This window comes from Ciconia boyciana, chromosome 5, assembly GCF_034638445.1.
Source record: "Ciconia boyciana chromosome 5, ASM3463844v1, whole genome shotgun sequence".
NCBI classification, from domain to species: Eukaryota; Metazoa; Chordata; class Aves; order Ciconiiformes; family Ciconiidae; genus Ciconia; species Ciconia boyciana.
The window spans coordinates 65,823,624-65,839,220 of NC_132938.1; the positions used below are offsets into that span (position 1 = coordinate 65,823,624).

The 15,597-nt window shown below is 42.1% G+C and overlaps 1 protein-coding gene across 11 annotated transcripts in view; it reads left to right on the forward strand.

Moving 5' to 3' along the window:
- Positions 1-15,597, forward strand: part of AFF1 (ALF transcription elongation factor 1) — a 135,830-nt gene that overhangs the window by 74,700 nt on the left and 45,533 nt on the right. The gene's annotated exons all lie outside the window — the stretch shown is intronic.

Consider the following 15,597-nt stretch of genomic DNA (forward strand, 5'->3'; position numbering starts at 1 on the left):
TGGAAATAAGCATAGTGGACGAGGGCCACAAATAATTAAGTCTTCTCCAGTTTGCTGTCCCCAAAAGCTGCTTTAGGGAAAGATGCAGAAAGCATTTCCTTAGGAAGAGGCTGGCTGGTGTCTTGGCAATTCTTGTAACCATCTCCCCTTGGTTGGATTTTAATTATAAGCCATTCAGACAGTATGTTAAATAAGCAAAATAGCCACTTCTTCCCTCCAGATTAGACAGACAAGGAAAGAAACAGTGAACTGACCCTCTCCTGTCCTCTCAGCATCGCTTTGTTTTCTGTCAGCTATGTGAACCTGGGAGGCTGATGGCCTGTAGCCTTCCTAATACACCTGACTTAGAGGGATCACTTATCAAATGCCAGCCAGGTACGTAAGCTCAGCACCTCCTGCTTCACTTAGCTGCGGATAAAAATTGAATGTGACAGCTCTGCAGCACATAAGCCTAGCCGTAGAGAATTTCTGGGACTTGGGAAACACTGTCTGCAGTCTTTAATGCAGAGTTTAGGGGATTATTAAAATGTCCTTTAAGGAAGCTTACATTTTGAATCATAACAGAGGCAAGTATCTTCTACATATGGATTTTAAATATTAATTGTACACCGGTTGTTCTAGGCACAGTATGAGCAAAGCAGGTCCTAGAAGACTATGTCCAGCCCTGGCCTCGGTACCCACCTGGCAAACAAGCTGAGCGTGCTGCTTGTCCAATACTCATCTCAGGGAGGATAGCTTTCATCTGCGTATGCATGACTTAATAATAATAATAATGCACTTTGTTGTCCCAACCCCAAAATATCGAATCTAGAAATATTCTGTTTGCATTTAGGTCAGTTGTAAAACAATGGTGAAAGTTGCCTTTACAAGCAAAAGGATATCCTGCTATTTTTTTCCCACAGGTTAAGTTCCTTGGTTTGGAAGCATTTAAAAATATTTCTTAAATTTCCGTTAAGGTTTAAAAATAGCACCTAGGCTCTTTCTCAGTTCAGAACTTTGCTTTCTTAAGGAGAGAGATAAAACTCCTGTCCTCTCAACAGACGCATTTTCTTCTTTTTTTCCTTTGGGAATACTATCCTTGGACCCACTAACAAGCATCTCTTTATTCACTTCCCTCCCACTTGCCTTCTCTGTTGATGCACCATGCTGGTGGCTGATGCCTTCCAGCTCCTCTCCAGGTTATGTGGTCTGTCCCAGCACAGAGCTGTGCCAGGTGCTGGCCTGAGGCTGGTGATGCTGCTCCAGGCTCCAGCCTGCCTCTTCAATTCCTTTGTTCTCCGAATTTTTATTTGCAGTGGTGGCAATGCAGAGAGGTGGCATGGGGTACTGCTCTTCAAAACAGATGGACAAATAAAAGGTCTCAGTTCAGAAAAGCAGTCCTATTAAGTATTAAAACAGTGCAAGAGCCTGCGTCTCCAAGTCTTGTTTACTGAGTCATTAAGGGAAAGTTCATCAAGTGTCACCACTGCCATCATAAATCTAACTCTGCTAGTTTTCCAGGGGGAAAGTGGTGTTTGGAAAGGGAAAAGACTTCTGAGAGATGGCAGCAGTTAATTATATGAGGTGATCCCCAGAACCACAGGACACCTCTCATCACTAAAAACCCCAGTTCCTCTGATGAGCTTAACAAATGTAGTTACTGTTTTCTTACCTTTTCACTGAACTCAAATGAAGATCAGGATTTGTCGTCAAATAATTTCTCAAGCTCACATTAGGGGATTTGGAAATGAAGTATACTAACTGTAATAAAATAATGCCTACTACATTACTGCTTCCATGGAAGGCAAACCATACTAGTGCCAAAATTATGGCTGACATCAGAAGTCAGCCTGCTTGAAGACTGTAGTTCCTATGTGATTCGAAGTTACTTCCAGTGTGAATACCCAGGGTTTTGTGATACTGGCACTGAGATAAGATATGCAGTAGTGGTCAAGAATGGGATGGGAAGGAGTGGAATTTTGGGAAGCATGTATAGGTTTTCAAGTGTTGCTAGATTTTGTGGTTAAATCAGTTGATTTGAGAACAGAAGTGCATCCTTTGTACTCACTCGTATTGTTAACAAGTATCTTAATGCACAGCTTTAAAATAAAATAAACAAACAAACAAACAAACAAACAAACCCAACCAAAAAGTAGCTATGCTCGGCTTGGATCTAAGGGAATAGAATTTATTTGCAAAATGCATTTGCTTTTAAGAGCCTAATTCCTGCTGACTTCCAGCAAAACATGGACCCTTACATGGTTAAATCACTTTAGGAAGTAAAGCTAGAGCTTCTGAGAAACTTGAAACCTTTGAAATATATACCCCATCATTTGAATTTCCTAACTTGTGCTGCATATTTATTTAATTATGGCACTTTGTGGTTTTCAGATAGCTTTACTATAGTTGATATATCATGCATATATATGTATTAGCCTTGATACAACATTCCTACTAATGATCAAATATTAAATTTTGCAGATAATGTTGATGCACCCTAATGCATGATTTCATGCTGTTTTTCTTTAGAAAAATATTAAAAATCATTATCTTTCAACCAGGTCTGAGCTGTTTTTCCCTCCAGCCCCCAGAATAATAATATCAAAGCTGTGATTTCTCCTCCTGTCCTGTTCATTTCCTGTGACTATTTTATATTAGCAAAAATTCATATGTAAATTTAGTTATGTCAGCAGAGTACAGATTTATTTTATTTATTCATCTGACAGATATTATCAACAAAAATCTCCTCTGACGCGAGTTCTGTTTAGTTCTGCTACTTGTGTTTCTGTTTAGTTCTGTTTAGTTCTGCTACTGCTGATACAGCTTCATCTGTATCAGCTTCAGTGACCAGCTTTTTTCTGGAGTAGGCTAGGAGTCAGGCTACTCAAAATACTGTAAAAAGTATATCTAATAGCGTAAATTGCGACAAGGTGGTATTGGAAATGAGAAAATACCTAAAATCACGGCTTGCTGCTCTTACTCAAATGCTTTTCATACCTTCAACAGTTACATTGAAAGACACCTTATGTTTGTTCTGAAGGGAACAAGAGGACACAGACTCAGCCTGTTACGGACACAACACTTACAGATTCATGTTAAGCAGAATTAAAAATTATTTACTGGAGTGACTTTAAGGAGACAGTAGGTAAGAAAGTTTTGCAGGATCAAGGGGTCAAAATTAAATTATTGAGAGGTACTATACAGATGGTAGTTACAATGGGGAGGTGCTTTTGCGCAAAGGTTCTTTATGTAGAGCAATTTACTAGTGAAATAATCAGCCTTGTCTGGAGTTCTAGTCTACATGGCTATATGCAGGTGATGCTGCACTTAATTTTCATGTTTAGTTTGTTTGGATTTCAATTATATTATTATTAGATGAAGGCTAACAAGGGATGCAAGAATTGCTTTCAGCAACTCAATATTTTTAAAGAATCCTTTATTAAAACATATCAACAGTCCATTTCCCCAGAACACAAAATGGTTTGCTCCTTCAGACAAAGGAAGACAAAATAGAGATTTTTTTTTTCTTACGCTGTTTGAACACGAGAAGGAGGCCCATGCATTTATTTTTAGATTGAGCAAAATAATCCATCTCAGAGTTAGAAAAGCGTGTAAAACCTTTAAAGAATGTTTTATTTCCTCCAGGCACCCATGCAGGAACACGACAGTACAACCATTGTTTACTGAGCATTTTCATGTAAAATGCTTAAATTGCCAGGATCATTCAGTGTCAGCTGAAGAAAGCAAGAGTAGAAGTTCATGGAAATGGTTTGATTTGTTTTCAAACCTGCGATGAGGGTGGTGGCAGGCCAGAGCTGCTGTCTTCTCTTGTGAGCTGGGCTGCTGGGTTGATGTTGGGGCAGAACCAGAAGGGTGCCTGGTGGTGTGGCATTGTTTCGGTGGAATAACTTTGGTGTTGCCTTGGAAAGGAGAGAGTGGACTAAAATGGGTTAAGTGCGCTTGTGAAACCGTCCACAGGGGACTTGACTACATGCAAACTGCTGGTTAAATGCTGGTGCCCACAGAGGACCTGAAATAGCACCTAGAGAAATTATTTTAGAAGGCTCCCATGGACTTTGAGACTGGTGGATTGGATTTGTAATCTACAAAGAAGTCTTGTGTGTCAAAAACAAGCAAGCAGCCTAAACACAAATGTGAAAACAAATGCATTTATAATGTCATTTTGAAGATTTTGTCTTGCTGGATGAGGGAGAACCCTTCTGTACATTTCTTTGGTGCCTCAGCGTTGTTTTAGTGTGCCTAAAGCAAAAAGTATAACATGGTTTTTGTTTTTCATTAAATATAGAAGTGAAACTTAATGCTGTAAGCAATAGCAAGCAGATCTACTTTAGTTTTGCTTTGATTTGCTGGAATTATTCCAGTCTCGTTCCATTACGCTCAATAACTAAGTTGGTGAGGGGGGAGACATAGGATGTGTTGCTTGTTTCTGCTCATCCTTCATCACTAAGCCCACCCTACCTGAAGAATACTCGAACAAGTGCATCCCCAAGCATGTATTTTTTCCAGCTGCTGCAGTGTGCAGTGCCTTGTTAGTACGGCACTAGAAGGAAGTTTCTTCTCTTTCCACAAAGATAGTCTGATAACTAGCTTTTTATAAAATTTGTTTTCTATTTCAGTTTTCTTTGTGTTTCATTTCCTCTTTTTGTCCCTCTCTCTTTACCTTCTTGTGTCTTTTTTGTTGTGGTTGTGTTTTTGTTGAAATGAGGTGAGCTTTCTTCTTCTGTGCTAAAAATGATTCATTTGGCGGTGATTTTTAACCTCCTGTGAAAATTAATCCTAGTCTTAGGCAACCTGCTGAGAAAATTGCTTTCCCTTCTCACGGGTTTGTCATTCTCTGACAGCAGCTTCCTGAATTTACTAGAATAGCTCAAGCTGCTGTTACAGGGACTCTGCTGCCAAATAGTATCTGTACATTATTTTACAGTAGTGATGAAACCTCAGGCAATATTCTGCATAACAAAATGGCTTTTAAAATCTGTAGCTATAATTTATGAAGCCAGTCATTAAGGACATATTTAGCTCTGTACAATTTGAGATTTTAAACAAATGATACCAACAAAGATTTCATGACTAGATAATGAAAGTCCCTTTTTATTGTAAGTTTCTGAAACAAACGTTTTTGAGCTTAATACAAAAATAGCACCAAGGAAAACCTACATCTATGCAAGTGTTCCCACAATGAAGTCAGGGAAAGTCTCATCCTTAAAATGCAGCTTGTTTCGAAGTCTTTGCAGATTCTTCTATCTGATTTGTTACTGACTTAATCCAAAGCTCAGAGGCAACAGTGCAAAGACTTACTCATCTCAGTAAGTTTTAGGTCAAATTCCATATTTTTCCTTTTAAAAATGCTAATACTTTTTTGTATGAACTTTAAAAAAGAAACAAACAAAAAACCCAACCCCTACAACTCCTGAACCTGAAAGAAATTACAAGAAAATCTTGTATTAACTCCCTGCCTGCACCTCTCTCTCATTTGATGCAATTTTGCTGCTTTCGTTTGCTCTTCATCAGTGTCGCTGTTTCCCCTGTGTAGTCAGTTCTCCTGTGGTTTGTAGGGGTCTTTTTTTACTGCAGCAGCTGTGATAGCAATGTTTTCCCTTTGCACATTCTTGCAAAAACACACATATTTACAAATGCAGGTGACATATCTGAATCATTTTGACTTTTATGCATGCGTGTTTTGGGTTAACCACATGCCCTTTGAATAGGCTTCTGAATCCCCACAGCATTGCAGGTGGTGCAGGAATGTGGTAGAGAAACTCCTATGCTATTCTGAGTGCTGGCTGTGCCTTCCTTGCAGACCACTTTGCCGCCTGCTCAGCAGAGCACTTGCTGCACAGCCGGGATACTGCTGCTCCGAGCTGCGGTTAGTGAAGCCCTGCAGAGTGCCCGGGGCTTGTTCTGTACTGTTCCCAGTGCTGTGGGCTCTGCAGCCCCGCAGCGCTGTGAAGAGGAGCCAGCTGGCTTAATAATCTCCACTCCTTGTGTGTGGGGGTCTTTACTGATCTCGATCCTCCACCAGTGACGTTGGTGCAAGATTTGCTTTTGACTTCAGGTTGCACTCACAAGCCAAGGAACCCACCTGTGGAGAGGGAAAGTTGGCATGGTAGCAGACAGTAGCTGTTTGGTTTCTCCCTTGGTAGGTGAAATCAGGTTCACTTAAGTGGTTGGTGGTGCCAGATCTGAACAAGTTGCATTATATTAGAAGGGGTGGATGCTGATAAAACCTGTGGGTTGGAAACGAAAATGTGCCCCAGAGAGCTGTTGAGGTTCACAAGTTTTACCAGCACTTCAAACCCAAGTCATCACTTTCTTTTGTTTCCAATCTGTTTAGCTACAAGCAATTAAAAAAACCCTGATCCGTAGTTCAGAGTACTGAGGCAGAAACAGTGCCTTGGACTAGGTTAATGCATGCGAGAAAATGGAGCATCATGACACAATCTTAACCTATTCATGTGTTTTCTAGGGAAGAGGAAATTTGCTGGTAGCAAAACATACGTTGATTGCATGGGAGGTTTTCTTTGTGTCTTTTTGAAAATCTAAAATACCAGGTTCATAAAGTCTTTGAAATTATTGTTTTCAAGTTATGCAGTATCAGGTGCAATGTAAGAGGCACTACAGATGTGTAAAATGCAAAGAATTGTAACACTTTTTTCTGCTGCAGTTCACAGGAATTTTACCACTGTAGTAGCAGGGTTAAGCTGTGAACTGTGTGCTTCCAGAGATAATTTTGACTGTAGGTGGTTGGCTCTTGATCCAAAGGGTTTACCAAACATTAAAAGCTGTGTAAAATTAAGACCTTTGCTCCCTCCAGGTGCACTGAGCGTTAGTGGGAATGCGCTCTCCTTCCCCCTCAGCTGCACCACTTTAGGTATTCATCTGGTGCTGTGGCCAGGGGATCAAAGGAGCTGCATCAACAGAAAGAGAGTGATTGCCTGCCAGCTTAAGTCCTGGACTGTCTCAGTGCAGGCTCAGGCCAGTGCCAGGGGAAGGGGAGAGCAACAGAAGGGTGCATGTGGCCAGGGACCATGCAGTCACTTGTCCTGGCAGCCACTGAGGGCTGCATCGCCTTCCCTGTGCTGTCAAACCTCACCTTTTAGCCTCAGAGCTGTTTCTGCTTCAAAATTATTTTTGCTTTGTCTTCCTTTCTCCTCCCTGGCTCCCACTCGAGGCAAAAAGCTCAAAAGCAGAGTCCAGCTTTTGGTGACTGCTGGGGGCTGACTCGCTTGCCTGCCCGAAAGACTTGCAGGGCTGATTTTTTCCTCAAGGCTACTGTTGTAGTTGGGATTACTTTATAGCAGTTTCTTTTGTGTCTTCTATCTGAGATTCATTACTGCTAAAAGAAATATTGTTTACTGTAAGGTTCATGCTTAATGCTGGCTGAGATCATACAAGACAAATTGAAATGTAAAGCTCACAGGCATGATAATGTTGTTAGCATTGCTATCTAATTAGTCTTGTTTTGCATTTCTGTCATGTCATCATGTGTCCCCCCGTTTTTTAGCATATCTTAACAATTGCAATTCATGGAAAGAAAATTTTGTCGAATCGAGTGGGTACTGTTTGAAAGATAGTTAGGGAACCTGTCTATCTGCAACATAAATTTTTAGCAGGTTGAGTTGGAAAAACTTTTCGTTTGCCCTCCTAAGAAAGGGTCAGACACATGCATCAGACACTTTTGGTAATCAGTAAGTGTGTGAAAGAAAGAGATCTGTTGAACAAGTGCACTGTGTCTGCAGCAAAATATAAACATCTTTTAAAAACACGTTTAACGACCACCCATGCTGATAGTTTGCTCGCAGGATGGTGCCTGTCTGACTAGGAATTATTTTAATCACGAATGTGTTCACACAGTCTTCATATTTGTTCTGATAAATGCTCTCCTGAATACATAACTAGGAATTGTTGCTTCAGCTTTCCCTGAAAGCAGCTTTGTCTCCACATCCTCTGAAAAAAGGCAGATGGAGTAAGCCAGGTTTCAGACCACTGGAGCTGTCTTTGTATCACAGATGTATTTTAATCTATTTTGTGATACGGAACATTTAAACATCCTTGGCAGAGAATATGCTTGGTGTCTGGTGTTCCTCAAGATAGCACGCAAAAACCTTTATGAATTTGTGTGGTTTTGTGTTTGTTTTGATCAACAAGGTAATTCAAGCTTCAAATTTTGGCAGCCTTTTTCAATACACGGCAGAACATTATTGCATCCATAATCAAGATTAGTAGAGGCTTGTTTAAAATACGTATTGTCTTTTCTGTTGGCTGGTCATTTTGGAAACTGGCTCTGTGTGTGTGTGCATCTCGCATCTATCTATAGTATGGAGAGGGGGGATTTTTAACTACACAAAAATGCAGGTGGAAAGTTGCTCTGAAGAGTGAGTTAGCATGCTATCCCTAGCGTGACCTGGGTGCAAGTAGGAGAGTCCATCTAATATGTAAGATCTCCTCCTGCTCTGAGCTGGTTAAGCATGTATGGGTGAAGTGAGGACAGGATGGTAGGTTTTGGTGCGATTTTGTCCTGCCTGTTGTTTTCAAACTAACCCTTCACACATATGCAATTTTGTGATCTTCATTGCATTCAAATGGCAAAAGCCTGTGCAGTTGACATTAAAAAATAAATGTCAAAGCTAAATATTTATATTAAAATATAGTATTAAATGGGAAGCAGCTGTAGATGTGCCCCTTTTTTTTTAGCATGAACAGGTGACCTTCTCTGCTGATAGTTGGCAGCAGCAAAGCTCTCATTAGAAAACAAAGAAAACTGACAACACAATGAAGGGCATGGAACTCATAATTGGCTTTTCTCATCCTTGCCGTGCTGCTTGCTTGGGTTTTCTCAGTGCTTATAATTTAGTCTGAAATCACGCAAAGAGCTGGCACATGCACTTGAGCTACACACACACATTGCAAATCCATTTCGATTAGGAGGAGATAGCAGGCAGCATATGAAATGCACGCATGCTGTAGCTGTTCTTCACCTATGCCTCCTGGATATCTACAGGCACCAGTTTCACCTGAGATGAAGGAGACAGAGAAGCAGGGGGCTTGTTTGTGTGCAGGATGTCAGAGGGACAGCTTTAAATGGGCTGTGACAGCAGAGGCATGGAAGTAAGCAGAAATAAGCAGTCAGGTGGAAATTACTAAGATGAGAAGGAACAGAAAGGTCTGCAACACCTTAATGGTTGCCTGAAAGGCAGCCTGCATCCCTTCCAGTTAATATCTGCTTCCAGACCTCCTGTCCTTGTCTTTGCACAATCTGTACACTGTTACCACCGCTGGCCATGTTTGAGCCCACGCATCTCAGCAGTGCCACTTGGTGACTTCTGAAATAATGCATGGCCAGCTCTCCTTGGAGATGATTTTTTTGACAGCCCGCTTGAAACTATTCTGCCACAGCCTCCTGACAAGGCAAGCTATTTAAAAACCAGGGAGAAAGCTTCAGCGCCCCACTTCCATGCGTGAGAGCCGTACGGTGCGTACAGTCCTTCAGCTCCATTTGGCACATGTGGCAGAGTGGGATAAAAACGTGTGCTGTAATTTTGAATGGAATAGCTTTTAAAAAAAGAAGCAACCTTAAAAGCTCTTCAACCCCATTCTCATTAGCAAAAAAAGCACTGCTTATTCCTTGCAGTATCTGTGGCAAAACCTTATTTTTAAAAAGATGCCCAGTTTTTGAGTTTCCCAGCTTTGGCCAGTGTTGACCACATTGTGCCAGAGAGGAGAAAGCCAGGCTTTTGCAAGGATCCTTTCAACGTCTCTCTCGTTTTCCCCTTCCCCTTCTAGCCATCACGCTGAGACTGAGGAGCAGGCTGCTGGTCCCTCCTGCTGTGACAGTCTAGCCACAGACAGCCGGCACCGGAGGGTTGATGCTGTCCCTTTCTTGTGTTACTCCCTGGTTGGGGCACCGCACCACTTCTGGTTGACGGTTGGGTGTCTGGCCAATATGTTGTCATGGCCCGTGGGGCATCTCAGGTGGTTCCTCAAGCAGTTTAGTCTGGTTTTGGATGATTCTTCTTATCCTGATTTCCTCGTTCATCTCTCTTTAGCATGTCTGACAGAGCTGTGCAAGGCTCAGGGCATGAGCAGAGCTTTGTGCTCATGAAAGTGTGTGGTTTTTTGGAATTGCTTGTGAAGAGGGGACTTGGAGGTATTTCTGAGAGTTCCGTCACACAGTTGCTATGCAGCTTGAATTGAGTGCCTGTGCAAATTTTAAATTGTTTTCTAAATTAAGAGCTCCCTCTCTTCTTTTGTGGGTATGTGCACCTGTGCATTTTTACAAGCCTGTTGTAGTAAAGGCAGACTAGTTCCTCATGTAACTTCTATGGCTATGTTTGTGTAGATGCTTGAAATTATATTGGCCCCAATCCTGAAGTCCTTTTCAGCTCAGGATCGAAGTAGTACTGAATCCTTCAGTGTCTGGGGTTTTTTTTACTTTTAATGGGTAAGGGTAAATCCCATCTCATAGTCAAATCAGCATATCATGTGCTACCGTGGTACGTATGGGGAGGGGATCAGACAAAATCTTTCACAGCCAAATTTCTAATAGATGCTTTAGCTGTTAATTCCACTTCTTTTCACCTCCTTTAGCATAAGGAAAGCTACTTTTCATGTGATTAAATGCATTATGGACAGGAGACAAACATTTAACTTCCTCAGGGGAAGCATGATGCTATAGAGCAAAGCAAAATACTGTTTTATCTGGTCAGCTGCAGTAGGTTATCAGGTAAATGGTAATTCCTGCATGGCTCCAGCCTTTGAGTTGTTTATGCTCTGATAAAGTGAAAGCATTAATGCCTTATTACTCTGGTAGAGAAACTGCATTAAAATTTATCACCCAAGCATGTGGTATTTATATACATTTTTGCTTTTTGTAACCATACATTGGCTTTCTGGATCATTATTTTGTTGTGCTGTGTGCATGTAAGTGAGCAGAAAGGGAGTTGCTGGAATCTGTAGGAATTAATCAATTAATCTCTCTGACGTAACTTCCTCAACTGCATTTTCCCAGAAGGAAAACAAGTATAGCAGTGCTGTCTGAAATGGCTCTGAATTGCATGTTCTTCCGCACTTCATTATCTGGGCAATGCACTTGCATGTATATCGGAGGTTTCCAAAGTGTTCTACCTACAGTCAATGCTAAGTGGAAGTACACAACTTCTTTGTAAAAAACAAACAAACAACCCCCCCCAAACAACAAACAGCCCCCCCCCCCAACCCCCTGAAAATATATGGTACCTCTTTATTTTATTTAAATTTTCATGGGTATCCACATAGAGATTTCGTCTTGGCTGAGGTCACTAGTAGTGAGGAAAAAGGAAGTAGGTGATTTTGTGCAACTACCAAGGGGAGAGAGTGGATGTGGGATTTAGGTCATGCTGGTCTGAGCTATTATGTTGAAGGTATGTTGAACCAAAACGTTTGAGTGAAGTCCTTTTCAGACAACTTCAGCTATACTTAACAGTGCTTCAGGCGTATTGCCTTGTAGCACTGTCTTTTGTTAACCTTGAGATTATATGTCTTTGCGAAATATTACTTGGCCTTCATCAGCCAGTTGTGCAGGTTGGTGAATTGGAAAAATGTATGTATTGCAAAAATTATAAAAAGGAGATAATGTGGCAGTGTCTCACCATTTTAATAGCATGTTACTTGTTCTTTAGTAACTGAGGGAGGCTTAAAAGTCATATTAAAGGCAGTGTCTGCATTTTTCTGTAGTCAAAATTTATTTAATGGCTTTGGCTTTATGTTTATCCAGTTTTTTGTTCCAAAAACCTTAAAACCAAACTTATCCTTGACATTGTGAAATATCTGTTATGCCAATTAAGTCTGTGAATCCTCATCAGAGAGATACTTGATTTTGTCTTGATTACCTTTTTAAACCTTTCTCTTTGCTTTTTAAGCTTGCAAGCAAGGAAATAATCTATTAAATTAGCCTTGCGAAATTTACTATGGAAATTCATCAGTCCAGATTCTGCTCCCATCATACGTTATCATATAAGTATAATTTTAAATTTGTCCCTTAAATTATCGGTCACATAACAGGCATGAACCATGTTACACAGTCTGAGTCTAGGTGTTCCCTGGGATTTTTGTGGATAAGCACTGCAAATTACAAAGGTGACAGTTTATTCTGCCTGCTCTCTTAAAGTAGTTTTCTGTCTTTCTGAATAAGATTCCTTTCCAAGTTACATCCATTTATTTAACCTCTCCAGAGTCTGTGGGCCTGCATCAGTAGAGGAACTGGGCTGGAGTCTTGGGTCAGATATGAGTACCTGCTTGCGGCTGGATGTGTGTGTCTGGCTCTGGCGGTGCCTTCTTCAGGGGGAGATGGTAAATGGAGAAGCGTGCTGCCATGCAGACCTTTTTGGAGGCTGCGAGATCACTAGGAGTTGGGCCTTCACTTGGGCAAAACCAGACTTTTTGGAACATAGTATAATTGCTGAGGGGGGTGGCTGTTATTGAAGCATAGCATCAGTTTGGATGGGAATGTTGACATTAAAAAGCAAAACCAAAACAATAACCCAGTGACCCAGCAGTTCTGGATGTCCTGTGATTGCGCTTCACCTTGGCCATGAAAATGTTTTGTGAGTGGCACTCGGAGGCATCTGCGTCATTTCCAAACTGACAGTGAGTATGAATGTGGTATGAGGAAATCCTAGCTGGAGATTGTGCAGATGTCAGTGTCAGCCAGCAAATATGCACAGGGCTTAGAGTTGTCTGTGGGGAGTACGTTACAGTGTTCTCTGTAAAGGCTGTAAAACTGCTAGCGGGAATAGACAGCAACATGTAGTATTTGATCTTGTACCCCCACAGTCCTCAGTGGAGCTGATCTCATTTCAGTGATTTTCGGGCTTTTTAACTCTTCTTCGAGCAACATTGTACTTCTCATTTTCCCTAAACTCTTCTCTTAAAATTGGCAAGGACAGCCCTTGCTGCTGGGTGGTAATTGTTTAATGGTAGTTTACAGGCTGAAACACAGCCGAGATGTGACTTGAAGAAAAAAAAAATGGGAAAAAAATTACTCAGCATACATTAAAGCCCAGCTCCTTCAGGCGCTGGACACATAGCTTCATAAAAGATGAGGAGTCCTCAGACACTGCAGCTGGGACGGAATGAAAGGATGCGTGCCTGCCCTCTCCAGGGCCAGCGGGTTTGGGGCACAGGGACTGTGATGGGCTGCAGCCTCGTCGTAGAAATGACAGTCGCAGCCCTACCTGAGAGAGACAGGAGGGTTCCCCAGTGCAGTCAAATGGCTTTTACCAGTTTTTTTGTGGTTTTGGCACTGAAAACAAATTTCTGTGCATGACCTGAACAGTCTGTGATTTTAATCTTCAGAGCAAACTTTTTACCATGTATTTGATAAGGGTGTTGCAAGTCCATTTGTGGGCAGCAGTTTTGTTTGCCTATTGCACATTTTACTGCTGGTGAAAGTGTCATTCAGTTTCTCAGTCTTAGGGTGCTGCAGGATAGCAGAACAAAGATTAAAGATGCCTGAAAACCCATGCTCTTCAGGGAGAGTCTCCAGCAGGGGTATGGGCTTCCTAGCGTGTCGTAATTTAGTGGCTCTGGGAGTGAACTGCTAGCCAAAAACAAAAGCATTCCTGGGCATCCTTGATGCCTTATGTTCTGTATCTTCAGAGCTGCACATATGTTGGCGGCACGTACTTAAACCTTGTGTCTTAAAAAAAAACCCCAAAAATAGAGGTCCTTGTGCTGCCAATGCAGACTTCTGCAGTACTTGTTCAGTGTCGTGTGTTTGCTTTCCTTTAAATTTTGTGCCACAAAGAAGAAAGTGGTTTCTGCTAAGCCACTGGACCTGTGAAGAACAGCAGACAGTCACTGAACAGTGCCCTTCGGGGTTACAGTAAATCCTCCTGACAATTGCACTATAAATACTCATTGTATGTAAACCTGTATCAATTTCAAAGCCTCTTCAGGCTTATCTGAAAGAACTTCAGGAAGGGGTGTGAGTTGTTTGGCAAGGATAAGAGAGGTCCAAACTGGCTGTTGCAGATATTCTTTGATTCTCAGGTTAATTGAATTCCACTTTGTCATCAGTTATCACCTCATAAAACTCAAGTTTCTGGAATGGGAGTAGCAAACTGATTTTGATTTGTTGCAATCGATCCATGGTAGAGAGAGTTTTCAAATACTTCATCCAAGGCAGGATCTTGATTCCTTATGTGTTTTGTGGGAAGGGCTTTTACTGTGGTGCTCTCATGGGATATCTCAGGAGCTTTCTGAAGCAATCTGCTAGTTGAATGCTGCTTTTCTGTACAGCAAGATGCAAGCTTCTGTGTCTTCTGTTCACCACTTATTAAATTAAGTAGTAAATTAAGTGGTTGAGCCTACTAGGTTAAGCTTGCTGGGAGGAAAAAGGGGGAAAGAGGGATCCCTTTTTGGCACTATGAGTTATGAAGCATCCCGATCTGTTGCCACATGGTAGAAGTTCCCTGCTGTTTGCTCTCCCTCTCCCCTTCTCCTGCCTGCTGTGGGGTGCTTCTGCAAGCATTGCTAGATCCCAGCCCCGTGCTTTCATTCGTGTGACTCATCTGGCCGTGCCTCAGCTTCCGTTTGTCTTGGGGTGAGGAAGGTCAGAAGCAGCTATGATTTTCTGAAGAAAAGTCAAATCTTTTGTCAAATGAGCATTGCCTTGAGGAGAGCTTTATGTAGACACAGACAAATGAGGTTGCAGGGAAAAGAGATTCCTCATCTCCTCCCTCCAATGTAAATAGTGCAGCATATGGGAAACAGATGAGTGACCTTTCTGTGTGAGTGCTAAGGACGATGCTTTTTGACTTTATTAAAGTATTTGCTTGCTTTGCTGTTTACCTTGTTCTGGGGAAGATCATTCTGATCGGGCACTGTAGCTCACTCTTCGTTTAACATGAGGAACGTCTTCCTGGCCTTTCTCTTTCAGCAATTACACTGATCGCTAGATGTTTCCATTGAATCTCTTGTTTATAGGCAAGAAGCTGGTCTTGGATGCACTTTACTCCTTATAACTACTCAGCTCTTCGGTGGTTTTTCATTTGTTTCCTTTAATGGTATCAGTTAGGAAAGGGTGTGTAAATGGCAGGTACTTTGAAAACACACGCCTTGCTAGTAGATGAGAAGCCAAAGTGAGTGGTGGTCCCCGTGGCCAGGCAGCAGGTCAGTTTGTGGAAGCAGCGCTGGTTCTGCTGCAGAGCATCCCCAGCGCCTAGTGCTGCCAGCGGTGCTGGAAGGAGGGCACTGCTGCTGCATCCTCTGCCGCCACGCACAGCCAGGGCAGGTGGGCTCTGTCAGGAGGCGTCACCCTGGCTGTGTGGTTACCCTCGTCCCCATGTGCCTGTGGAGCAGGCGGCGTTCGCTGTGCTTGTCCCAGCCCCTGCCTTGCCCAGCAGGACCCACGCTGCCGATGCGTGGTGTCACGTGTGTGCAGGGGGGTGTCCTGCCAGGAGCCACTAAGTGGTTTTGCTGATACATTAAAAGCAGATTTATGTGTTTGCACAAGCTGCAATGTCTGGTGTTTGTTATATAACTGGCAAATATTAGCATTGCTTTTGCTTTGTACTCTTCCCCAGAGCTTTGTCGTGCCTGGGCTTGTGAGCCTGGTTG